This window comes from Heterocephalus glaber, unplaced genomic scaffold (assembly GCF_053883595.1).
Source record: "Heterocephalus glaber isolate CG9 unplaced genomic scaffold, H.glaber_assembly_v1.0 deba00001572, whole genome shotgun sequence".
NCBI lineage: Eukaryota > Metazoa > Chordata > Mammalia > Rodentia > Bathyergidae > Heterocephalus > Heterocephalus glaber.
Genome location: NW_028258357.1, coordinates 8,839,885 through 8,867,559, shown reverse-complemented (window position 1 = coordinate 8,867,559; position 27,675 = coordinate 8,839,885). Strand labels below are relative to the sequence as shown.

Below are 27,675 nucleotides of genomic sequence, written 5' to 3'. Positions count from 1 at the left end.
CTACCAGCGTGTATTTAAAGATAATTTCTAAAGTCATAATTGTTTCCTTTGTATTTCAGCTTTATTAAAAAATACTAGAGTTAGGGTTATAGATCAGTAGTAAAGATCCTGACTAGCATGCACTAGACCCTGTGTTCAATCCCTCCAAAAGTATAGGACAAGAGACAACAAGGCGATAGATCCAATTCCCAAGAGAGAAGTCAAGCTTTGCCTTTACCACATCGCTGAACTGAACTGATCATGTTGGAAACTTTCACCATGATTCACCAATGGATCTGGAAGACTGGAGACAGATCAGTGCTGTTCCATCCTTGATACTGAGAACATCTAAAACTTCAGGACGTTCTCTTGTATACCTCCTCACTTCTTCTGACTTCTCTTTATCCCAATCTCCCTCCACCATTAAAAGTAGGGAAACGAACTAATTTTTATCAAACTTTTACTATGTGCCACCTATTTTACTACAAAGTTGTTTTGTTTGGGGGTTTATTTATGTACTTCTTTATTTAGGTTTTTCTCTTTTGCTAAACCAATGTTGAGCATGTCATTTAATCATTATCGATGGGCAGTTGCACATTACAGACATTTAGTAAAAGTTCTCATATGATTTGATAAGGTGTAAGGATATTGATTAATCACTGCATTACCAATGTTTTGCTCTTTGAAATATTTCACGGTTTTAAGGTTCCTTAGTTCTCAAGTGCAGAAGCTGAGTATCCTTGACAGACACAAAAATATATTATATTTTGGCTCATATCAATCAGTACATGATATTAAACTGCAAAAGCTGGTAATGAATTTCTGAAGACATTTTTGTAATTGTACTTTAACCTATGTAAGCTATTTTGTCACTGAGCATCCGAACAAAATGCCATTTGACCATGATTTGGAAATGTTGCTTACTGCAAGCATTTTACAAGCTAATTTTGGATGAATCTACTACTTTAGCAAATTTTCAGTTCTCAAAAATAGGAATGTCATCCAGAATGGAATGGCAATTTTCCTCCAGGGCATGAATGATCAGTCTCATTTTGTTGAAATATTTCGATATACTGGATTTAATCAGGGTGGTTTTAATTATCCCCCCTTTTTTGGCCCTCATTTCCAGTTCTGTCTTTATCCCTAACTTCCAAATTGTCTTTGGCAGAAGAGTAATATCTACATATTTTCCTTAAGTCACAGAAAAATTGAGAAAGATCTTCAAATTAGAATATATCATCACTAGAGATGAAAAAGTATTTTAATGAGAGTGCAACTTATCTGGTCTGTGGAAAGTGAGCTAACTCTAAAGAAATATACTTATCCAGAAGTCAAATAAGAAATGTTAAGAAGGTATTAATTAATTATTTCAAGATATGTCAAGGCACCATGTTAAGAGAGGAAAGTAAAGGATGAATCAAATACTTAACTATAGAAAAATGTTACCATGAAAATAAGAAATTTGAACCTAATCCTATATTTTACAAAATGTCAACATTATTTGCACGTTCAATCAAGATTTTCTTCAAAAAATCTGTTGTCTTACCTTTTATATCTCAACAGTATCCTGACATCTGAATTAAAATGTTTATTTCTAAGTAATATAAATTTTATTTGATTTTATTTGATTACATGCTATTCCTAGAATTTCACCTTGCTCTATGGGTTTTAATATATTTCAATTTTAAGTATGTAGACATCTTCTAAATAAAAATTCTGTACCTGTGTGTGCGTGCATGTGCATGCATGTGTATGTGTGTGTGTCCTGTTTAACTTTGATTGAGGGCTCTGTTTCCCATAAGAGGCTGTTTTTAATGTAGAATTCTAATGATCCCAGCAAGAGTTATGCAGCTACCTACTATTTCTATCCTGTGTCTACACAAGTATCAAATATCATACCCTGTAAAAAGGTGGGGCCATAAAATTTTATGACTAAAATTCCCTGTTCAAATTGTTCATGCCTCCCTGAACCTGTCTCTCATATCATACTCTGATACTGCATGGACACCTGACTACAGGTGTTCAGAGTAGGTAAACTTTACTATTTCCTTTTAGAAGTGGTATGTTTTTAACTTAGTCTGTGCAATCCATCTAAGTGGGAATGATAAATTTGCAGTGGTGTTTTGCAATATGATATCTTTGGATGGTAAACAAGTGTCCTTGTGGGGCTTTCCTAATAAATGCTTTCAGTTCTTCCTGTTGAATCTGGTTTCTAAAAGCTCACATTCATAATGGAAATCCATCATCTCAGAATCAATAGGAGCCTCATAGATGTCTTCAAAATGACTACAACGTACTTGCTGGGACCTCCTACAAACAGGCACTCAGGCGACACAGGTTGATCAAGTCAGCATTCTGTGATGACTCTAACCCTGCCAAAGAAGGCTTACATTCATCCTAAATCTATTTTTAGAAAATAATGGTCAAAATACACCCCACAATGTGTGGACTTGTGGCTAAACCCCATAAACAGGTGTCATTTTCTTTTTCTATCCTGAAACCTATGCCAAGCAACATTTGCCAGCTGCCAAAGATAAGATTACATAGAGGGATTGGTAGAGAAAGAGCCCCAGTATCACCCTTAGCTTTTGTGCTTAAAATCCATAAGCTTTATAATGTTTCCCATTTACTTTCTTCATATCAAAATGCCTATACTTCCTTGTAAAAATTTTTGTCAAAACTTAAAAGGAGTCCTTGAGAAGATTAATGAGCTCAATCTATAGCAATGAACCATGTTTATTACGAATTTTGCCCTGAAAGCTATGTCTGAAATGTATAACAGAACCCGACAGATTCTTCTACCTTTTTACTTTTGTACATTTACCACATAATAACACCCTTTGTCTAACACACTGCTGGAGAAGATGTATGGTGTCTTGAATGGCTGCCACATTTCATTTCAGCAGAGTTGCCATCAATAGCAGGCAGAGTAGTTCTTTCTCACTAGCATGCCAAAACAGAGACATCCTCAAAGAATAAAGATTTATCTCTGGTACATGCTATTAGAGTTCACCTCGGGTTTAATCAGTGGCTATATTTCAAGGGGAAGATGGTCACTGGAATGAGCTCTCAGCTCCAGGAGAGTATCCACCTCCTCCAATAAAGTATCTCAGATGAAGATCAAAAGAAGCAGTGATAAATAGATTGCCAAGGTCCCCAAAAAAGTAATGTAAGGTCATCTGTACACAATAGTGGTTACGATGACACAATAGAAGATAATACCATAAAAGCACACTTCTAATATTTTTCTAACACCCCATTAGAAATTATAAGTAGAAGAAATATTTAAATGGTTTGTATTTTGACATTTAACACTGTTAGGTTTCCCTAAGAAACAAACTTACTGGTCATGTTCCTGCACTACAAAAGTTAATCCAAAAGACAATGTTTTTCTGAAACCTTTTGTATTATCAGGAAGGCTAAGATCAAATACATTCTCATTACCTTCTTCAGTTGTGTTCAGGATTGCAAAAGTTTAAGCTCCAGATCAAAAGGAATAGATAAATATATTGCAGCATAAAAATAAACTATTAAGTGGAATCTCTTAAGTAGTCTAAAGTTTCTAAAAGTTGTTATATGTGTAACATGTGGCTCAAAGGCCATGCTTCCTTTTCCACCAGTCTGGTTTTCAACCTGCTGTTCCAAGGCCATAAACTCTCAGAGGGAAATGCTCTGTAATTTGATATGAAATTTGATGATTGAAAGGCCCAGGGGAGGAAGGATGGGGAGGGAGTTTGCTCAACTCCACAGCTCCCATAGGGAAACAGAAGCTCATTATCTGAAACGTGGACTACTTCATTTTGCAAAGAGAATAAGCTTTGTTAAGTCCTTCAACTTCATTCTTTGGGTTAAGTATTCTAACACCTCCCATAATTGTTTATTAAATGGCACTGGAAAGAGGAAAAGGGAAAGCTGAATATGTCCAGAAAGCTGGAGGACAAATAATGGAAAATCAGAAGCTAGAGAATTAGCCTAGTTTTTCACAAGACAATCCTTCAAGCTTTCCCAAGAAATAAAAGCCTTCTGGTGAAGAGAAACAATAGACCTGAACAGCAGGAGAGTTTGGGACTGGAGCCAGGGAGCAAGAGTCACTAACAGAGAGTAGTAATTTGGAATGAATTGCTGTTTTTGTTGTGAAGCACCAGGACACAGCTGGTGTACTGGCTAACCTGAGGATTTGTAGTGACTGCATTGAAATGGTAATGAAGTTTTTATTTTATGATTGCAGATGTTTGTGGATTATTGTTATTAAGCTTATTAGTGTAACAGTACAAATATGAGATTTTTATTTACTTGTTTCTCTTATTTATGGGAGCTTTGTTAAAGTCTTTTTAACCCAAGTCAAGAAAACAAAAGACATGCAATAGCCAAAACTGTGCTGAACCATCAGGCAATCTTGGGTGTGTGTGTGTGCTTGTGTGTGTGTGTGTGTGTGTGTGTGTGTGTGTGTGTGTGTGTGGTGTTGGGCTCTCTTAGACTGGAGATAAATCTGAGAGTTTCCATGGTCATTGTGCCTTATTGTCAAGTTAAAACATTCAACCACTACAGGGTTTATCTATCACTGGTTCTGGAGTCGGAACACCTCAGTTCTGCTACTCACTTCTACTACTCAGTTCTGCTGTATCACTTTACCTCCTTATGCCTCTCTTTCCTCCTCTGTAAAAGTGGAGTTTCCAAATGCTACCCCTTTCTTAACAGTCATTATGGAGATTGCATGACATCGTCTGAATAGATCACTTGGCAATTCATTTTAGTGTTCTGATGTGGAAGAATGTTTAAGCATTTTATTCAAAACAGTTGAGACAAAGAAATCCATTTAATTCACTGTTATCCTGCAGAGTGTTCTGTTTGATCAAAAGTTCAAAGAAGATACACATACGTGTTTCATGTAGATAAATAGTTTTTAAGCAATGAAAAAATACAGAATTTGGTTCTTGTTTTATAGTTAAGTGTACTATGGTCTCTTAATGACTCTGAAACTGCTGAAGAATCTTGAAATCTCTTAAGATATGGTCATCGGTGAATATCAAGTAGTGTCATAAAATGAATTAACAGAAGTGTTTGAGATTCCAGTTATAAAAATCTCTAATGATTTTGCTTTCATTATGGTTCTCTTCCTAGCTGACCATAAGGACAATGTAAATATATAAGAAAAGAAATTAGCATTCTTTCGGGAATTCAATTTCTTACTTGCCAGAATCATTTCTTTAGATTAGAAAAATCAAAATCCCCCAAAATATCCCCTATATAAAAATAAAGTCATTACCATTATGCATTTGAAAATGAAAATGATTACTAGTGGACCAATTAAAGTAAAGCCTTTTTCATATTGACTGCTCAGCAATCCCCACAAGTGTGGTGATGCTGATTTAGAACCAATTTGGGACGCTAATGAAGAATGCTGTAATTCACAGTGAAAAAGAGCTGGAGTCTAGTCATAAATTTATCGCAAGTTGAAAATTAATAAAAATTTTTGACTAGATATATTTTCTGTAGTTCTCTAAGAAAAATCAATTAAACTAGTTTCATAGTCAGAGGTTATAGAGAGTAATAGCCTTGGATGTTTTAAAGATTCCATTTTAAATCACATGGAATATATAAATATAAGTTATATGTTCACCTCAATGTATTGATAACTTATTTCATTAATTCAAAGTGGCCCCTACAAACTTTGAAAGCAATAAGAAAACATTGTGTATTATAGAGCACTCATTTGGGGTGAGGGGAACGTCAGGGAATTGGAAAGCCAATGAAGTTTTCAAACACATTAGTGTTTTTGAAGGGCAGCTCCCACTAGGTGACTATATGGTATCTTAAAAAAGCATAGAGTGGTACCACGGGGCATTCAGAAATTATATTTTATATTCTTCTCATTTTAATTTAATTGTTTACTATTTAAATACTTCTAATTCCAAAATGATTCGCTTCTGTTTCCTAGTGGAGATTTTTCCAAAGTAAAATTTATATTTATAACCATAAGCATGATGTAAGCTTGGAGCTGCCAAGGACCACCACATAAGAAAGACTGCACAAAAATGAAGCCAACCCAGAGGAAACCTGAGCCAAGAGATGTAGAGAGACAAGCACTGGTGACATCGTTTGAGGCCTCTGGATTCAGTCATGCCAGGGCTTCATTATCTATGAGTCAATAAGTTCTCCTTATGACTTATGTCAGATGGAACAAGTTTTCTATTGCATAAAAACCAAGACAGGGAGCCAGGGGTGTAGCTCAGTGCAAAGCCTGTGCTTTGCATATGTGAAGCCCAGGTTTGATCCCCAGAATCCAGGGGTGGAGGACTACGATCAGAAACCTAGGGGAAAAGCTTCAAACTATGTGTATCTCTTGCAGATTCATTGAGTACACTAATTTTTAAGTGATTTGAAAAAAAATCACTGTAAACAAACATTTGTTTTTGTTCACCCACTATTTTCCAAACCTGGCTGATGGTAGAAATAGCTTTCACATAACATCTATGAACAGCTGCTTCTCTGAGCACACTTGGAGATGGATATTCTTCCATGGAGGAAAGTGCTGTCAAAAATGTGCAGAGACTGCTCTGCAGTACTCCAGAGGAAGGAAACCATTAAATGAAGCCATTAAGTGAAGTAGCCTATCAGATGAGCAAGTCTAAATGAATAAGGAGCTAAGGGGCACCCTCCTTTGGATTTCACTCTTCATTTCCTCTTGGGATGAAGGCAGGCCCAGTGAAGGTCTCTATCACCTCTAATGGCAAATTATGAGGTACTCACTATAAATTTCCTTGTCTTTCTTTCCACCGTGTTTCAGTATTTCAGTAGTTTTTCCTGACTTCACTCCTTACTGTTTGTGCAGCTACAAAAAAGTATATGAGGAAAAGTAATTTATCAACATCATAAATTTATTTCTCACAGTTCTGGAGGCTGGAAGGTCTGAGATCAAGGCAATGTTTGGTACACTGTGTGACCAAGGCTGCTTTCTGCTTCCTTGAATGCTATGGCCTCTGGTGGGGAAGAATGCCATGGGCTTAGATAGCAGAAGGGCAAAAGAGCCAAAAGAGTCTACCTAATTCCCACCAGTCCTCCTGTAAGGCACTGAGCTCACCCTTGAGCAAGGATCCCTCAAGGCCTAATCGATTCCAAATGACCTCCCTTCTTCCTACTGTTGCACTGGAGACTAAAGTTCCACATGAATATGAGGGAGGAACAAATATTCAAACCCCAGCAGAACCTCTACCTCTCAGAACCCCTAGCACACATGAGAATAAGGCATATGGTCCATTTTCAGGCTCCTTTATTCAGGATGTCAGGGAATCACACCTGCTAGATCCCTATCACATTCCCAAGCCTCAGCACTCTTATATTCTCCCCAGTAAAGGCCCCCTTCTCCACAGACACATATTGCTGAGCCCCACGCATTTATCTCAGAAACACAATCTTTGGGAGAGCTGCGGTCTCCTGTAGTCAACATGCCCATTTTGATTATACATTTTGATCCTTATTTACACTTTTAGTTTTTCACACCAGAGAAACTATTCAATATTTACATGTGTGTCCTATTTATTTCACTGAAGAGTATGGCCTCAATGTGCATCCACTTAGTTATAAATGTCTCTAGTTTCTTGTTCTTTATGGCTGAGTAGTACTCCATTTTATTTTTTTTTTTTAAAAAAAACCACATCTTCTTTATCCAGTCTCCAGTTGATGGGAAATTGGGCTGTTTCCAAGGTTTAGCTATTACAAACTGGGCCACTATAAACATGGGTGCACATGTATCACTGTAATATGATTCTTTTAATTCTTTTTGGAAGATCCTCAGTAGGGGAATAGCTGGGTCAAATGGGACCTCTAGCCCTAGTTCTTTGAGGTATCTCCATACTGATTTCCACAGTGGTTGCACCAGTCTGCACTCCCACCAACAATGGAGAAGGGTTCCTTTCTCCCCACACCCCCGCCAGCACTTGTTATTGGTTGATTTCTTGATAACAGCCATTCTTCTGGGGTGAGATGGAATCTCAGCCTTGTTTTCATCTGCTTCTCTCAAATGACCAGTGATGTTGAACATTTTTTCATATGTTTATTTGCTACTTTTACTTCTTTGTCTGAGAAATGTCTGTTCATTTCAGATGCCCATGTTTTAATTAGGTCTTTAATAATTAACCTCATTTGGGCTGGGGATTTAGCTCAGTGGTTCTGGCACCCACCTTGCAAGGGCAAGGTCCCGAGTTCAATCCCCAGTACCAAAAATAATAATAATAATAATTAACCTCATTAGAGAATAACTGTTTTGAGCTGTATTGTAAAGTGCAGAGTATGCTCAAAAGCAAGGGCAGAGTTGCCAGCAGTTTCCAATGATTCAATTCCCTTCTTTCTTCTCAATTCTTCTTCTCTCTTCCCTTCTCTCTCTCTTTCATCTTCCTCTTAACCCCTACCCTAATATAGGGAGGAACACGGAGGGCAAGGATATTTGGAGAGTTACTAACACATGCCAAAGATTGAGCTGTGTACTTTGCACATCATTTTTTTTTTCATTTTAATCCTCCATGAACCCTATGAGAAAAGAAGAGGAAAAAAGAACTTATTTTATAGATAAGAAAACTGAGTTTCACTGGAGTTAAGAGATTTTTCCAAGAGATCAGTTAGTAAAAGAATAGAATTTAAACTGTGATACATTTGATTCCAAACTCTTCTTTTCCTGCCACATCATACTCTATGGTTAATGTAAGTTTGTTGGTTGAGAGGTTCAGAAGAGACAACTCCTTGAAACATCTTGTACTTGGTAAGCAATTTGTAATAGGTCCAACTAGTTGAGTAGACACAAAGAGAAGCAGAAAATAAGGCAGTTTTCCACTCCATTAGAAAAACATAGAACCTCTTTTGGGCAGAAATGTTCAAAAAGCATGATCATATTTACAGGGGCATTAGAGAGTTTTATAGAATTTTCATTTCTCTTGCCCCATAGTTTCATAGTAGGCACTCAATAAATGACTCAAACACACAGCAGACATAAAATTTACATAGCACTTGGATTTTTATAGGAAGAGATTTTTTAATAATTTCTTGTTTGTTTACACCCCAACAGTAAGAATGGGAATGCTAATCAATTGTGTAATCTAAACTTTAGAAGAGTTCTTCATAAATTCTCCATTCAATTATTTCATCTTTAGTTAAAAGGTGAATTAGTGTTAAGTATTTTAATCAGCTATTTGGGAAGGCACCATAGATAAATCTTCCTTTTTGAGTGATGTAGGAAAATGAGTACTTGGCTGACACACTATAATCTTGAAGATTATTCTCATTCAAGAGCCTTATGTAGTTCACCCTTTGGATATTTAGTAAATGTTTACTTCCCCACTGACTTTGAGAAATAGAAAATTTCTCTTTCTGGAGCTAACATTAGAATTAATTGTCACGGAACCTCACTTCTCTTTGTACTTCCTTAAAATCTCTTATATATGCAAGTTTGAGCAATAAAAGAAACACAGGTGTTCATGTTTGAAAAGGTGAGCTCATTTAAGATGCTCATGATGCTGGGGATTTAACTCAGTGGTTTCACTGCCTGCTGCGCAAGCGCAAGAACCCTAGTTCAATCCCCAGTACCAAAAAAGAAAAAAGATGCTCATGAACTGGGCTGGGAATGGAGCTCAGTGACAGCCAGCTTGCTTAGTATGTGTGAGGCTCTGAGTTCAATTCCAAACACTGAAAAAGACAAAAGAAAAAAAGGATGAATGTGAACAATTTATTACCAAACCACATGTAATGTAAATATATGATACTGAATCAAAATTAGTTTGACAGACTCAAACTGGTGAAAAGTTCACAATATCTCCCAGAACTTGGGGAATCTAGAGGATGTAGCTAATTAATATATTCTTCTGGTAACAATCATTTGTGTTATTCCACTAATCTTCTCATTTATAGGTTGTAGCTAAATGTCAAAAGTGATTAGCACTTCTCTAGCTTCAATAAATCCTATCTAAAGTATCAATAAGGACAGAAGCTTTAATCAAAAGTAGCAATTAAAGGGCCGGGATTTAGCTCAGTGGTTCTGCTGCCTGTCTTACAAGCACAAGGTCCCAAGTTCAATCCCTGGTGCCAAAAAAAAAAAAAGTAGCAATTAATAATGGCCTATCACTGTCGATGCTGAGAAGTTATATGACATTTAAAATTCTTAGTATAGGGCCGGGGATTTAGCTCAGTGGTTCCACCGCTTGCCTCGCAAGCACAAGGACCTGAGTTTGATCCCCGGTACCAAAGGAAAAATTAATTTTTACCCACAGTTAATTCATTCAACAAATACTTATTGAAAACACTCTATCTGCTAGGAATTAAGTGTGCAATGAAAAAAAGAAAACATATGGTCCCAGCCCTTATAAAACTTGTACGCAGCCAATCTCAGGCAGTATAACATCAACTCGGGAATGTACAGTTGCCTTCAGAAAAATGCACCTTATAACAAACTTAGTTAAAACACAAATAGTTCAGTAAATAGGGCATAACTGCCTGTGCTATTTTAGAGCCACAATTCTGAAACTACATCACAGACTTAGAATGAAATGAAGCTCAGTTCAAATTTAGTACTGATCCTTCTTGGATCTATATCTCCCTTTGTAAAATCAGACTTATTAACTCCAAATTCACAGTCATCTTGTGAAAAATGCATAGTAAGAGATCATGGAGAGCCTAGAATATAGTAAGCCCCCAACCATGGAAGACCCCAATACAGTTACTACTGCTTTTTGTATCTTATTTTATCTGAAGTGGAATTGAAATTCTAAAATCCTTAATGATTGAAAATACTTTTGTCCTAGTACATTTATGTATTTCTTATTGAGTGAGAAATATCCATAATTTGTTATTTAAATATTCTTATTCAGAAAGTCTTCCTAAATTATAAGACCCACCACTCTTGCTTTTAAAACACTTAGAATGGTCTTGGAATAGTGCGGTACTTTCCAAACTTAGCAACTTTTGGACCTTAAACTGAAGGACAATAGATTAGTAAACATCTGGGCCTGTGACTTTTGGTACATGTGTCTGTCTGTCCATCTATCTATGTGCAGTACTCATTGCCTCTTTAGCAGCATTATTATTATGATTTAACTGATCAGTAACAAAAGTGTTTATTGTTAATGTAGCAAGAAAAAGCTAAGTTGAAAATAAACTGACTCCAGGAGATATATTCTGATACCAGCAATTGTTTTAGAACTCACAGGAAGTGTACCATGTAAAATCTCTCATGTGAACTTTTCTTTCACTTAAAAAAAACCATAATCAATTACAAATTACGGTTCACTGTATTCCAGTGAAGATATCCTACCATTTCTAAATAGCATGTGTAGCAACTTACTTCTCCTTCACCAAATGTCTGAAGAGAAGGTTTAGAAACTCTTACTCTGGCTAGTTGGTGCAGGCCTGTAATTCCAACACTCGGGAGGCTGAGGCAGGAGGATCACTGGAAGTGGGAGGCCAGTCTGTGCTACACAGTGAGATCAAGCCCAGCCTGGACTACACAAACATACAGAAAAACAAAACAGAAAAAGAAAAAGAAACTATTACTCGAGAGGAGTAGGAAGGTCACTTACAATTAGAACTGGACACTGTCTGATTTACTTGAAAAGAATCACAATCTTTAAACATTTAAAGTGGAGGGTTTTTGGCAACTATGTAGGAAAGATTAATATGTGATAATAGTTTCATTATTGTCTGAGTTACAGAATTTACTACTGTTTCTGTATTAAGTTACATATTTCCTTTCCTTTCTTTCAAAACAATATTTAATACAATAAAAATCAGCTGATTATTATATTGACCAAAATAAAATTTCTAAACTGAACCCTAAAACTTTCTGCCTATAAATAAGTACTTAGTAATAAATCTTTAGGATCACGTAAGGATCTATTTCCAAACAATAGGATTTCTATTTCATTACATAGTAACAGATATTTCTCACCAGAGCAACCACATGTCATTGTTTATTCATTCATGCACGGTTTACATCTCATAGAAGTCCATGGACCCCTTTATCCTTAAACAGCTTTATACAAAGATGTATAACTTATCAATCTGTATTGTTTTTTACCTGGTCTTCTCCCAACCCTCACTTCCTTCATAAAAAAGTTTTAAGGAAAAAGGAACACAGAAAATAGTTGGTTTGAGGAGTGAAACTTAAAAGAATAAAGAAGCTATTCATCTGGCAGCTGAAGATTGCCTATTTAGCATAAAAGTTACCAGATTCTAAAAATTCTTTTCCTCTACCACTACTAACAGTTACAATAAATATAAGTAAGTAAGCACTTTATAAATGAAACATGCTGTTGCTGTCTCTGAAGACTCTGGAATAAACTGTAGGGTCTTTATTTTTTAAATAAATATTTTTTAAAAAATAATCCTGCAAAGAAAGCACAAATTAAATCAGTCTTATTCTTTTTTTTTTTTTTTTTTTTTTTTTTTTTTTTTGGTACCAGGGATTGAACTCGGGTCCTTGAGCTTGCACAGTAGGCAGCCAAACCACTGAGCTAAATCCCCGGCCCCCACTCAGTCTTATTCTAAAGGCTGGGGGGAGAACGGAGACAAAGAAGCCAAGTCAATGAACATGCCGGCAGAGGGACTCTTGGCCTAGAATGCTGGTATGCATGTTTGTGTGTGTGTGTGTGCGTGTGTGCATGTGTGTGTGTGTGTCTGTGTGTGTGTGTGTGTGTGTGTGTGTGTGTAAGGTCCTCCATCTGTTTCTTCTTACCTGCTTCAACAACCAATCCCTGGAAAAGCTGATTCTCTCTTCTCTTGTCCTGTACTTCTCAACTGCTCTTTCTGGTCCTATCTAAGCCCTCATATTCGGCCCTTGTCCTGAATCTTGGAGTCTGTGCCACTAAAATATGAAAAATGTAAATGAATACATTGATCTGACGGCTCAAAATATCCTGATATATGTGGAGAGGAGGCTGAGAGAAGGATATCTGATGAAGAAGTGAGAAAGGTTGTAAATGTGTGCTAGAGGTTTCATTCAGAGACTTTGACCAAAAATATCTAACTTCCACCATGACCAAGGCCAAGGGTTGATACTTCCTACTCAACTCCTACAACCCACACACCCTCACTGAGCATTGCAAACCCTTGCTCAGCTGTGCTAAGCCACAGCTGGGATGCCAAACAAAGGAGGCTATTCTCCAGCCTCTTGAACTACAATATGCTGTCTAACAGAAAAGACAGGTGTGTCAAGAGGCTTAATTATAAAGTGAAATGTGTTATAGTAAACTACAAGTTTAAAAAAATAACTATGGAGGTATAGAAAGTCGTGTAATCCTACTCATTCATTAATGTAACTGATTTTTCTCCTTTCAGTTATCTTAAAGCTTAATCTGCTCTCATCTGTATAAAATTTCAGGCAATGGAGGGAAGTAAGAATGATTATAAAATATTATTTGTTCTGAGTCACTCTTATACCTTCCATACTGCCCTCCCATCTGAAGGCATCCTAGCCCATTGCCTCATGAATGTCCTTGTTTTGCAAGCTCCAAAAGAAATTCTCTTTGCAGTTTGTTATGGCAGCCTGGGCCAGCAGTGGCACTGGTACATCCTGCTTAACAAACACCCTATGAAAGTTTTTTTGTTCTGAATAACAGTGGCAGAGACAAAGCACTAGCTCCACCAGTCTATGAGTTGGTAGTTTCCATCTTCAAGTTGTCCTTTAATTAAAAAGACATTTTAGCTCATAAGGGAGAAAAAATAACTGGCCAATTTTGTCAGGAATACGTCAGGATAAAACATCAATTCTCAATTTATAACTAATAATGTGAAAAGTGGCAGATGATTAGTTCTTGAATTGGTCAGTAACACTCAAGTAATCAAAAGTTAGGAGACAGTCTGAAATGCCCACTAGTGAATGTTTGGCAACTAAAACTTCTCCTAATGTTTCCTGCAGTGTTTTTACTCGGATTTGTGCATATGTCAAACTGGATGGCAGCAGGCCAAAGTCAGAATGGATTATTCCAATAAAGGACTAGGAATAGAGCTAGAGAGCAAAGCCACCAGTCTGGTATTGTACAGCTAGTAAGAGACAAATTTTAGCCACAAGAAGGAGAATTTTATCAGTTCTTGCAAACTGAAGTACCAATGTTGGTGCTGGATAATTTTCTCAAAGAAGATAGATCCCCAGGGACAAGTTTGGTTCTTTCTTTCTTTCTTCCTTTTTCTTTTTTTTGTTATGTTTCTAATTCTAAAGTTTCACAAAAGATTCATAATACAAGAACATCAAAAAATACTAGGAGCATTTTTTTTACTAAAAAGTTTAATAACTGGTCAATTTGATATTTTAAGAGATTTTTTTCCCTTAATCAGTATAGAAATAAATTATCATATAAATTTCTCTTGAATTCTAACAGTGTGTATTGTGGCAACAGTAAGAATACACTCATTATTGATATTAAAATCATCCTAAAACCTGAAGTCATGTGATAATATTAACACCATTCCACCTGTTTTAGAATCACATAATAATGCAGCATATCTCTTCTTCAGAGTCATCAATAAATATGAGCTGCAAGAAAAGTAAATTCACAATGTAAGTAAAACACACGCACATACACACACAAACCAAGTTGACTTGTTCAATTTAATATGGTCCAGAAAAAAAGTAGTAATATTCATACCTTTGAGTATTTCACTCAAAAATACCTTGAACACTTATCAAATCCTTGCTAAAATCCATTTGCTGCATTATAGATGCAAAAGACCTTATATATTCATTGATCTACTTTTTTCTCTCTTTAAATTGGCCTAATGACTAAATTCTCATATGCCCATACACTTTACTCTCTCGGTGGTTTTCACTCTGCACAAGTAGGGGGAACAACAAAGCAGTGGCATTATCAGCCTCATAACACCATTCCTGCGGGCACTTATTTCCAGCCTTGTTATGTAACTAGTAGCATTCTAAGTATTTTGTACACATGATCTCAGTTCTCTCAACAATCCAATGTGACAAGTTCTTCAGAATAATTACATGCATTCTCCAGATGAGGAAACAGAAACCTAGCAAAATCCAGTAATTTGCCCAAGATGGCAGGGTAAGAGGCAAGGCAAGCAGTAAACACACAGTTGTGACTGATAGCAAACGGCCGTGTCCCCAGCCCGAATCCTCTAACGGCCCACTTCCAACTTGAAAACAGGTGCTTGGCATTTGTAGAGCACCCTCCATAAAACAGATGTGAAATTTGAAGGATATTAATGTATTTGGCTAAGTAAACAATGTGATCTGTAGGCTTCAATTGAGAGCTTTTATTGTTTATTTTTTATGCTCTATTTTGTTTTAGAGACCAAACGGATTTAGTATATGTGCTGCCAAAGCGAGCACGAGACCAAATGTATTTTAAACAAAAGCATCTTCATAAAAAGCAGTTGCTCAGAAAACCAATCTGGCAAAAACAGAAAATGTTCCAACCAGGATTACACTGACTCCCATGAACACATGTCTCTCTGTACCTTCTTTCTTCCCAGAGCCTAGTGGGAAAGCATGAAGCTGACGAAACTCCCAAGTTTTCTGGGGTTTGGCAGGCTTGTCTTTTACTGAGAGTTGGTATGACCACATAGGCTGTCCACACAGCTGTTCTGGCCCAGGCTACTGGGGCTGTGACAATTTAGACTGGCATAGATGGTAGCAGTGAGCTGACCACAGGGCCATGTTCCTGTAATGGTTCTGTGAGAACTCAAGTGGTAAAGGAAAGACTCCACGTTCTCTACCAACCTGGTCACACACTGCCAATTAATCCGGAGAGTCCATTTGATAGAAAGAAGTTTCTACTCCAAGTAGAAGAACAAGTTGAAAACTCCACACTGTGTGGGGTTACACCAGGCTTCCAAGCAGCTGTGTGCTGATTCGCAGCAGTGCTTGGTTTCCACAGAGCTGTCAGTACATGGTGTCAGTGCTCATCTCACTGATGTGATGGAGCTGGGAACTTGCTCTGCTGTGGAGGTGGTCCTGTCCTTTCCATCCCTCCAACGATTTCCTGTGAGTTGAAGGATCACGAGGCGCAGCTAGAATTGAGCATATGCAGTGGCAGGTAAGGTTTCACCTCAGCCGAGGAGGATCTTTGTCATTGGCTTTCCAAAAGCTACAAGTCAAAAGCCAGCTATTAACACTGGCAGCTCACTGGGGTAGTCAAAAAGAATGGCATATTGGCATTCACGTTAGGCAGAAAAGCATCCATGGAGCAGTTAGAAAACCCAAGGGAAATAGAAGCCAAAGAAGTTTTCCTACTTACACACTAATGATGTTTATCTGCACAGGAGACTGCTTCTATGCTAGTACTTTATATACAATTTAGAGGCCATTAAAATTTAATTTAAGATAATTCATTATAAATGTATTTTCTATTGGAAGTTTCAGAACTCGAACATCTCAGTAATCTCTGTTTTTACTTACTAAGTGTTTTGCCTCCACTGCAGAGTGAAAAGTGAGCAGAAAGTCACCCTCCCAAAATAATCGGCTCCTCCTTCTAACCTTGCTACTGAATATTCAAGTGCATAGCTGTGGGAGTGAAGTGAGAGGCAGGAAACCTGACAGTGAAGAAAATCTCTGTTTTACATAAATTGAGGCACTTTGGCGGTAGGGAACTGTTTTCCTGTGTGTTAGGTACACTTCTTCAATCCTAATTGAGAATGTTGTTATCAGCATCCTGTAATTGCAAAAGCCAAAATTAAATATTAATTTAAATTAAACAAGAATGAGCAAAGCAAAATTGAAAAGCAGTCTAATTAAAAACAAAACAAAAAACCTTTCATTTCTTAGATTATCTACATAGGTTTATATGCATAGGTACACAGGTCTATTTCCAATCTGAACTAATGGAATCAATAGAACATTAGAATCCAGGACCTATCCCTTCATATGACATTGGAAAAATCACTTATGCATTGTTAGCCTCAAAATTTCATCTGAAAAGTGAAAAATAATATCTAGGTACTACAGGGTATTAAGAAATGAAAACTTTCACCAATTTGTAAACTTCACATGAGCAGGAAATCTAGGCTTTTCATGTTGTATACTCAATTGCTGTGTCTTCAGTAGCTAAGAAGTTGCCTGGTGTTCAAATATTTGTTGCATGAATAAGAGTCCCATGCACAATAAGAGACACCATATGTGAAATGCCTATCCCATAGTTAGTTTTAACACATTTGTGTCCTTGTTAACATCCAGTAGACTCCAACTTCCTTCCCACTATATTAAGCCAAATGTTTAAGGATGAATTCTTTTGACTCAAAGTCATATAACAAATTTATGTTCAAAAAATCTTAAATGTTTGCATTATACATTATCTTTGATATTTTCCTTCTTTTATTCCTCTTTTCAAGTCCATTAGAAGTAGAGTTAATCCAACTTTCAGTATATATATCAAGTTCATCTTTTTCTATCTGCACTGTCATTATCTAATCCAAGCTGTAATTTCCTAAATGGACTCTGGAATAAAACCCCTGAACTGGCCTTTCCCATTCCAAACCTCCAAACCTCCAAACTGTGCCTTTGCCATCTATGCCAGATCCCCAGCCTCATCTTGTACTATTTTCCTTTTTGCCCATGTACCAACCTTCTTTCTGTTCCTCCAATCAAGCTCTTTATGGTCTCCAATCTTTTATTTGTTATTACCTCTACCCAGGAATGTTCTCACCCTGGCATTTATGTGGGTGGGTATTGCACATGCATTAGATCTCTGCTCAAATGTACCTGTTTTTTCAGAGAGATTTTGCCCCATTATCATATTTTCTCTGCCATGTTTCTTTATATAACTTAACTGTTTGCTCACTTATTAAACCTAAGCTAAAAATCTCCAGATCCTCAACTGGCTCCTATCACATTTGAAAGAAAGTTTAAATTCCTTGGCATAGCCTCAGGCTTACATGATCCAGCTCCTGCCTGACTATTCTAACCCAACTTCTACCATTTTTTTCCATGGTGCTGCCTTTCTGCATACTTTATCTCTTCCTTACCAACTCTAGTCATGCTGTCTGAGTCAGGAAAAAAGTATATTCAAAAATCATGATAAAAATAAATCTAAAACTGAGGGCTGCTAGCATAGATCAACAGTAGACCACATGCTTAGCATGCACAGGGTCCTAGGTTCAACCCCTACTTCTAAAAACAACCACCAAGGAAATGAATATAAAATGGAACTGGTCAAAGAAAATGAACATAACAAAAATATGATAAGGCACATTCAGGTAAGAAAGCAAAAAAAAAAAAAAGAATGGAAATAAAAGACAAAGAAATTAGAGATAAAGCAAGAGAAATGAAAATTAAGGAATTCCAATGTTTGCATAAAAGGGGTATTCAAAAAGACAAATACAAAAATTTTAAAAATTTATTGTTGTAATACAAGAAATTTTCTTAAAATGTGGATTTAAATCTTTATATTACAAAGACATACTGTGCCCTAACAGAGACAATTGACCCAGAATGGCCAATTTACTATCCTAATAAAATTTTTAATACTTGAAATAAAGACAGAATTAGACAACAAAAAAATCACACTAATTATAAAGGAAAGAAATCATATTGGAGTAATATTTTGTCAAATTGATTGTTGATAGCAGAAACAATGGAACAATACCTGTAAAATACTCAATAGGTGAATCAAGAATTCTACAAAAAAATAAATAAACAAATAAATAAAAAGAATTCTACATGCAGTCAAACTGTCCTAAAGAAATATAAATTACAGGCGATTTTGAATGTGCAAGAATTCATAGAATATTGTTGCCATGAATACTTCTCAGAGGAAGTACTAGAAGAAAAATTTCAACCAACCAAGAGATAACTATGGAAACTACAGCAAAAGGACTAGTAACAATCACTGAAAATATTACTATACAATTAAGATTAACACAATTAAAGTTTATGGTGAAGAAATATAATGTGAATGATGTAAGGCAAACAAAGAAAGAAGAATTCAACTGAAAAAAGAAAAAAAAAAAAAAAATGAATCCCAGCCCTCGGGATTTAGGATACAGGAAGATCACCATGAGTTCAAGGCCAGCCTGGGCTATGTAGTGAGTTCAAGACCAGCCTAACCTACATAGTAAGATCCTGTCTCACAAAACCAAAATGTAAAAAAAAATTTTAAAAAGAAATGAAAGTAAAATTGGAACAAATTTCAGTAGGCTAGTAAGCTCTTCCATCTGCAAGAGCCTAGATTCAAATGCTATTTTGAACCGACTTATATACAATTATACAAAACTCAACATTAAGAAAGTTAATTGACTAAATTTGGGAAAGTATTAAAAGAGAAAAGGATAATAAACTACCTTTTCATTATTCTTACAAAGAAATTAATAAAGCTGAAGATTAAGACTAATTATAATTGTGAAAATGGTAAAATAAAAATATAAACCTATTCAAATACCAGAAAAGCTTCATACTGAAAACAAGCAAGGAGATAAACCAAACAGACCATGTGGTAATAGACTTTTAAAAAAAATTATAAACCAGAAGCATGACAGAAATTAATACAGTAATGCCTGGGCATGATGGTGTATGCCTGTAATCCTAGCACTCAGGAGATTGAGGCAGGAAGAATGCCGTGAGTTTGAGGCCAACTTGGGCTACATAGTGAGTTCAAGCCCAGCAGAACTATATAGTGAGACCCTATTTCAAAAATAATAATAAGAAGAAGAAGAATGATAATAATAATCCAGTAAAACAAGTGCCAAACATTTCCACCATATTGATATAGGGGAAATAAAATGTAACTTCCAACCTGCTAGATGTCAGGTACATTGAGTTCATGTTCCCTAAAGTTAAAGAATGAATTCTAAGGAACAACAGAGGTTAAGAGTAGGAAAACTTATTGGGGAATAGGGATATCTCCTGAGAGACAGGAGAGATCCCAAATGGGTTGCCAACAAGCCCACTTCTCTGAGAAAGTTTTATAGAGCAAAGTCACAAGGGGTGGGTACAATGTGGATCAAATTAAAATCATCCAATATGATTACAAGCATAGTAATTTAGCTAATATTGATTCAATAGTAGCAAGGGCATATGGATGAAATCAGTATCCTTGGTCTATAGTCTATAGTCTTAGTCTTAGTCTTAATAGTCTTAGTCTTAATGAGTGGGAGAAGATGGCTCACTGCTAATAAGATGATGATTTATTTATATGGGAAATCTCAAAAGGGTGGTATCAATAATCTCAAGCTTCCATAGGGAAGTAAGTAAATTTGGCCATTGTGAGATTAATCTTCAGATGCACCTCCAGCCAATTTTTGATGTGTTCTTATCTTCTGCACTGACTCCCTCAAGGGCCTATCCCTGTCTGACTGCCTATAATATTTCTACCTAACTTAGCTATCTATAATAATATTAGTAAATATAAATCAATTTGATTCATCTGTGATAAGGAAAATCTTTCCAGATTGAACCGCAAAGTAAAACTCAACTCCATGTCAAGTACAACAAAAAACCTAACGTAAAGTGACTGAAAGAGCTGAAAATAAAAGGTTAGTCATAGATATACAAAACAAATCAATGTGAAGTATATCTCACAATCTTTAAATCAGACAATGTAGAGTTCCAGGAAAAATAGCATTAAGTAAAACAAAAAATAGAACTTATTTTTTCTTTTTTTCCCCCCCATTAACTTTATTGGTACATTTTAGGTATCCAATACAGACACATTCATCATTGGGATCTTGTACCATTACATGAGTCTCTTAGTTCTTTTTTTTTTTCCCCTTCCCTTCCCCACCCTTCCCTATTTGCAAAGCCCTTGTTTCCATTTTTTTCCTCTTATATTTTTTCCTTTCCCTTTTTTCCCTTCTCCTACCCCTCCCAATTCCCCTGCTCTTTTAGACCTTTTCTTCCTGTTACACAATATCAGTTACACATTTATTAAATTACAATATTAAGATCTAGGAGACATTACCACAGATTTTACAGAATTGAAAAGGATATAGAAAGCATATTACAAAAATCTTTTTGAAATAAATTTGACAACTTCTAAGAAGTACCTTGGAAGACAAATTAATGAAACTAACTCTGCAGGAAATATAAAATTTGAATAGCACCTATTAAAGAAAGTATATTCCTAGCTTGAAAACCTACCTATATGACAACAGCAGGCTCATAAACATTTTAACTGATAAATTATATCAAACATTTAAAGCAGAAAAAAGAAGGAACACTTCTCCCCTCATTTTAGGAACTCAACATTGTGCTAATCCTAAAATTGGATAAAGATAATAGAAGAAAAAAGTATGAAAATAGATAGAAATTTGTTTAACAAAACAAACTATTAGAAGTCAGATCTGGCAGGATGTAGAAAGTGGTTTTGTTATAGGGATGGCAGTGTTGGTTCAGCATTGGAAGATCCACCCCCAAAAGTCATCATTTTAACAGAGGAAAGGAAAAAGCTATATGATCCTGTCAGTAGTTGGCGGAAAAGTACTGGACTAAATTCTACAGCTGTTCATGGTAAAAGCTATCAGGAGCCTAGAAGTAAAACAGAAACTTCTCAACAGATTAAAGACATGTACTCCATACTTCCAGCGAGAACACCTTATATGAATGGAGAAGATACAATGCTTTCTCCTTAAGGTGGGGAAAAAGGGCAGATATGCTTACTCTTTATCTGTCCATTGAGCTTTGAAACCTAGGCCCCACCAAAATAGTCTGGCAATAAAATGACACAAGTAGTATAGGATTGGCACGGCAGAAGCAAAATCTTTATATGTAGATGAAATGATCATCTACAGAGAAAATACTAAGAAATCTCTAGGAGCCCCTAGAACACTTACTTGAATTTAGCAGGATTAGAAAACACAAGCTATATATAAAAATTCAGGTTTGTGTACACTTGCTATAAATGAAGAACTGGATATTGAAATTTTAAAGTTATGTAAGAGTACAAAGGACCTAGAAAAATTAAAAACAAAAACAGTGTTGGAAGATGTTTAGCACCTAATTTTAAGACTTCTTCTAAAGCTACAGTAATCAAGGCAGTGTTGGTGTAAGGAAAGACATATAGATCATTGCAATAAAACAGAGAATCTAGAAATAGAACCACACATATATGGTCCACTGAGTTTTGAAAGATTATTTATCATTAGCATTTTATAGAATATAAACTCAATTCAAGAGCCAAGGAAGAGATAGTGTCTTCAGCAAATGGCACTAGAACACCTGGTATCTGTATATAAAAAATTAACTTCAACCCTTTATTTCCATACATGAAAATAACTTGAAGGGTTCTATGAACCTAAATAAGAGAGCCTAAAAGTATAAAACTTTAAGAAGAAATTGTAAGGGAAAATATTTATGAATGCAGGGTAGGCAAGAACTACCTATGATACAAAAAACATGATGTATAAAAGAAAAAAAATTGATGAGATTCCATCAAAATTTAGAACTTTAAATGATATCATTAAAATGAAAAGTAGTCCTTAAACAGACCATATTTACAATGCATATAACCTATGAGCAGAATATATAAAGAATTCTGAGAGCTCATTAATAGACAACCCAATTAAAATGTAGACATAAGAAGATGATAAATAGCCAGTATAGCACAAGGAATGGTGTGCAATTCTAGAATCAGAAAAATACTAATCAGTACAATAATAAGATTGAACTATACACTTATTAGGGAGATGAAGTCAAAAGTTTTAAAAGCCTTGTCATGACTTTTTCTTTTTGTTGGATTCTCTCCCTTTATGTTTAATTTGTCACACTCAATGGATTCATTCTGCTGGGTTTCCTGGGGTTGTGATCCTCATTGGCTTTTCCTAGGGTATTGTCTAAAATTTTTTGGAGTGCCGGTTTGGTATTCATGAAGTTCCTGAGGTGCTCTTTATCATGAAAGCATCTTATTTCTCCATCAATTTTGAAAGATAGTTTTGCAGGGTACATCAATCTGGGTTGGAGACTGTTTTCCTTTAGGGCTTGAAATACATCACTCCAAGCTCTTCTTGCCTTGAGGGTTTGCATTGAGAAGTCTGCTGTGATTCTGATGGGCTTTCCTTTGTATGTGATTTGTTTCTTTTCTCTCACTATTTGTAGAATTTTGTTCTTCTGTTGGATTTCTGGAATCCTAACTATTATATGACTATGTGTAGATTTCTTTTGATTAAGCCTAGCTGGAGTCCTATATGCCTCATTTATCTGTATGTCAAGTTCTTTTCCCCTCCTTGGGAAGTTTTCTGCCATCACTTCTGTGAACAGTTTTTTTATGCCACCTGCACTCTCTCCTCTTTCTTCATTGACTCCAATCAGTCTTATGTTATTCTTCTTTGCATTGTCTAGCAGCTGCTGGATTGATTTCTCATGTTCCCTTACAATTTTAAAGCAATTTTTCTTTTCCTCCTCACTAATTGCAATCTTATCTTCTATATGTAAAATTCTATCCTCACATTGGTTCATTCTGCTGTGCAGACTTTCAGTAGAGTTTTTAATCTCTTGGAAATCTGTTTGTATCTGTTTTATGGATTCCATTTGTTTCCTATGTTGGGATTCCATCATGTTCCTCAGATCCTCTATTTTTTTATCTGTGTCCTCTCTAGATTTATTAATCATGTCTTGCACCATGAGCAAAATCTTTGCTGTTACCTGAGTAATTATTTCTGATTTCATTTTTCCCAGATCCTCTTTTGTTGCCAGTTCAGAGAGTCCACGTGTTTGAGTACCAGATTGTTCCATCTCATTTCCCTTTGAGGTTGCTGAAGGTGATCTGGAAGTCTGTTTTTGAGGCTTGTTTATGTGTCTTCTCATTTCCACGGGGGGGGGTGCTACTGGCACCCACTCAGCTCATCTTCTGTGCCCTAGGAGCTTGGGATGGCAGCAGGGGAGCTTTCTTCTGGGTGCTGGGACCGCCTGAGCTTCACTGCCCTAGGAGCCTGGGATGGAGGTGGGAAGCTTCCTTCCAGGTGCTGGGATCAGCTCACCTTCTTGGCCCTAGGAGCCTGGGATGGCAGTGGAGGACCTTCCTTTCGGGTGCTGGGACCAGCTGAGCTTCACTGCCAAAACATAGAACTTAAGTGTAAATTTCCCAATGAAGACATAACAGTTAACATAGCCAAGTAACAAGAATAATATTCATAGAGCAAAAGTTACAGGAAATATACAAGAAAAATAGACACAAGCATACGAATCTTAGGAGACTTCAGTACATCTCTCCATGATCCATCAGATAGACAAGTAAAGAAATACAAAATAAAGAAAGAAAGAAATACCATAAATAATATAATGAAAATGATTGGAATGCTATTCAGGGCCACTGTGAGAAATGTCAAAGCCCAGGCATCTGAGGGCACCTGTGGGCATGATCCCATTGTTTAGTGCAGGTGCAGCATGGGGCTTCATCACAATAATGAATCAGTATAGAAAACCATGCATGCACCACATGGTCTGCAAGGTCACCCAGAATGTTTTGCCTTACTGTGTCTCAGTAAGCTGATAAAAAACTACTGAGACCAAGGTCCCGAGTCACATGGAAGACACTGAATCACCCCGCTGCAGATAGGCAGCCACCTGATTCCACACTACAAAGACACAGAGGACACCAGACCACCAGACCAAGGTACTGAGTCCCATTGTTCCTGGCCCAGAGGTAGGGGCTTCTGAGCCATTGTCTCACTGCTCCTGGTCCAGAGGAAGGGGCTTCCCAGTCACCAGCCCTCCCGCTGCTCTCAGCCCAGAGGAAAGGGCTTTTGGGCCACCTTCTGTCCTGCTGCCCCTGGCCCAGAGGAAGGGACTTCCAGGCCACCATCCCTCCCACCACTCCCGGTCCAGAGGGAGGGGCTTCTGAGCCACCATCCCACTGCTCCTGGTCCAGAGGAAGGGGTTTCCCAGCCACCATCCCTCCGGCTGCTCCCAGCCCACAGGAAAGGGCTTTTGGGTCACCATCCCTACTGCTGCTCCCCACCCCTGTGCCACCTCACCCAGCTCAGAGGATGTAATCCGTGCAGGCACTAACAGCCCCCCACCCCAGTCGAAATGAGAAAACACATAAATAAGTCTCAAAACCAGACTTCCAGATCACCTACAGCAACCCCAAAGGGAAAAGAGATGGAACACTCTGATACTCAACCACCTGGACCCACTGAACTGGCAACAAAAGAGGATCTGGAAAAAATGAAATCAGAAATAATTTCTCAGATAACAGGAGAAATTGCACCCCTAGTGCAAGACATGATTAATAAATCTAGAGAGGAGCTCAGGAACATGATGGAATCCCAACATAAGAAACAAATGGAATCCATAAAACACATGCAAATAGATTTCCAGGACATGAAAAACTCCATTGAAAGTCTACACAGCAGAAGGAGCCAATGTGAGGACAGAATTTCAGATATAGAAGATAAGATTGCAATTAGTGACCAGGAAAAGAAAAATTGCTTCAGAATTATAAGAGAACATGAGAAATCAATCCAGCAGCTGCTAGATGATGCAAAAAAGAATAACATAAGACTGATTGGGCTCAATGAAGAAACAGGAGAGAGTGCAGGTGACATAAAAAATCTCTTCACAGAAATAATGGCAGAAAACATCCCAAGCAGGGGAAAAGAACTTGACATACAGATAAGTGAGGCATATAGGACTCCAAATAGCCTTGATCAAAAAAAATCTACACATAGGCATATAATTGTTAAGATTCCAGAAACTCAACAGAAGAACAAAGTTCTCCAAGCAGTGAGAGAAAAGAAACAAATCACATACAAAGGAAAGCCCATCAGAATCACAGCAGACTTCTCAACACAAACCATCAAGGCAAGAAGAGCTTGGAGTGACATATTCCAAGCCCTAAAAGAAAACAGCCTCCAACCCAGATTGATGTACCCTGCAAAACTATCTTTCAAAATGGATGAATAAGATACTTTCATGACAAAGAGCACCTTAGGAACTTTGTGAATACCAAACCAGCACTCCAAAGAATTTTACACAATATCCTAGGAACAGACATTGAGGGTCACAACCCCAGGAAGCAAAGCAGAATGAACCCATCTGGCATGACAAGAAATTAAATGGAAAGGGGGAGAGCCCAACAAAAAGAAAAAGTCATGGCAATGACAAGTCAATATGTTTCAGTTATAACCATCAATGTTAATGGTCTCAATTCACCAAGCAAAAGAAATAGACTGGCAGAATGGGTTAAGAAGCAAAATCCAACAATATGCTGCATACAAGAAACACACTTAATTCAAAAGGAAACTCATAGACTGAAAGTTAAAGGGTGGAAAACAATACTGCATGTGACAGGAACCCCAAAAAAAGCAGGAGTAGCTATCCTCTTTGCAGATCAAGTAGATTTCAAACCAACCCTGATTAAGAGAGATGAAGAAGGACACTACATCCTTATAAATGGAAGAATCCAAGATAAAGAGATGACAATCATAAATATCTATGCACCACACACTGGTGCACCCAACTATATAAAACAAATACTAAAGGCCATGAAAAGTCATATATGCACTAATACAATTGTAGTGGGGGACCTCAACACCCCACTGTCGCAAATAGACAGATCAACTAGACTAAAAATAAGTAATGAAATACTAGAAATCAATTGAACTCTTGAACAAATGAATTTAACAGATGTTTACAGAGTCTTCCACCCCACAAAATCAGGATACACATTCTTCTCAGCTGCACATGGGTCATTCTCAAAAATAGACCACATACTCACACACAGAACATGTTTAAATAAGTGCAAAGGAATTGAAGTTATCCCCTCTATATTATCAGACCATAGTGCGATGAAATTGGAGATCCATAACAAAAGAAACTCAAAAAATTTCATAAAAACGTGGAAATTGAACAACACACTTCTGAATAACCAATGGGTCACAGAGGAAATTAAAGAAGAAATCAGACAGTTCCTTCAATTAAATGACAATAACAATACAACATATCAGAATCTATGGGACACAATGAAAGCAGTCTTATGAGGGAAATTCATAGCAGTGAATACGCATATTAGGAAAACAGAATGAGCCCAATTAGACAACCTGATGCTGAACCTCAAGCTTCTAGAAAAAGAAGAGCAGGACAACCCCAAAGATCACACAAGGGAGGAAATTATAAAGATCCAAGGAGAAATCAATGCAATGAAGACTAAGAGAATGATACAAAAAAATCAATGAAGCCAAGAGATGGTTCTTTGAAAGAATCAACAAAATTGACAAACCTTTAGCCAACCTTGTGAGAAAAAGGAAAGAAAAGGCCCAAACCCATGCAATTAGGAATGAAAAGGGTGAAACTACAACAGACCCAGCAGAAATCCAGAGGATCATCAATACCTACTTCCAGAACCTATATGCCAATAAGATGGACAACAAAGAAGAAATGGACAGATTCCTAGATACATATGAATTACCAAAGTTGAACGAAGAAGGCCTAAAAATTCTGAACCATCCAATATCAACCAATGAAATTGAAAATGTAATTGAAAACTTATCAACTAAGAAGAACCCGGGCCCTGATGGCTTCACTGCTGAATTCTACAAGACATTTAGAGAGGAACTGCTGCCCTTACTGTTTAAACTCTTCAATGAAATTGAAAGGGAAGCAATACTCCCAAATTCATTCCTGGAAGCAAGCATCACCTTGATCCCCAAAGCAGAGAAAGACCCAACTGAAAAAGAGAACTATAGGCCAATCTCACTAATGAACATACAGAAAAAAAATCCTTAATAAGATACTGGCAAACAGAATGCAGAAGATCATCAAGAAGATCATAC

At 36.8% G+C, this 27,675-nt stretch overlaps 1 long non-coding RNA gene across 3 annotated transcripts in view; it reads right to left on the bottom strand.

Annotated features, from left to right (window-relative positions):
- Positions 1-6,696: 6,696 nt before the first annotated feature.
- The window catches only part of LOC147823564 (uncharacterized), a 56,967-nt gene continuing 35,988 nt past the window's right edge, over positions 6,697-27,675 (bottom strand). Inside the window, exons 3-5 of one of the 3 annotated variants that reach the window (XR_015443521.1) lie at positions 15,698-15,987; positions 11,306-11,463; positions 6,697-9,654 (exon numbers count right to left, since the gene is read on the bottom strand). This is a non-coding gene — a long non-coding RNA (uncharacterized LOC147823564). The remainder of the gene's footprint in view (positions 9,655-11,305; positions 11,464-15,697; positions 15,988-27,675) is intronic. The other 2 variants (XR_015443519.1, XR_015443520.1) reach the window with 2 other exon arrangements.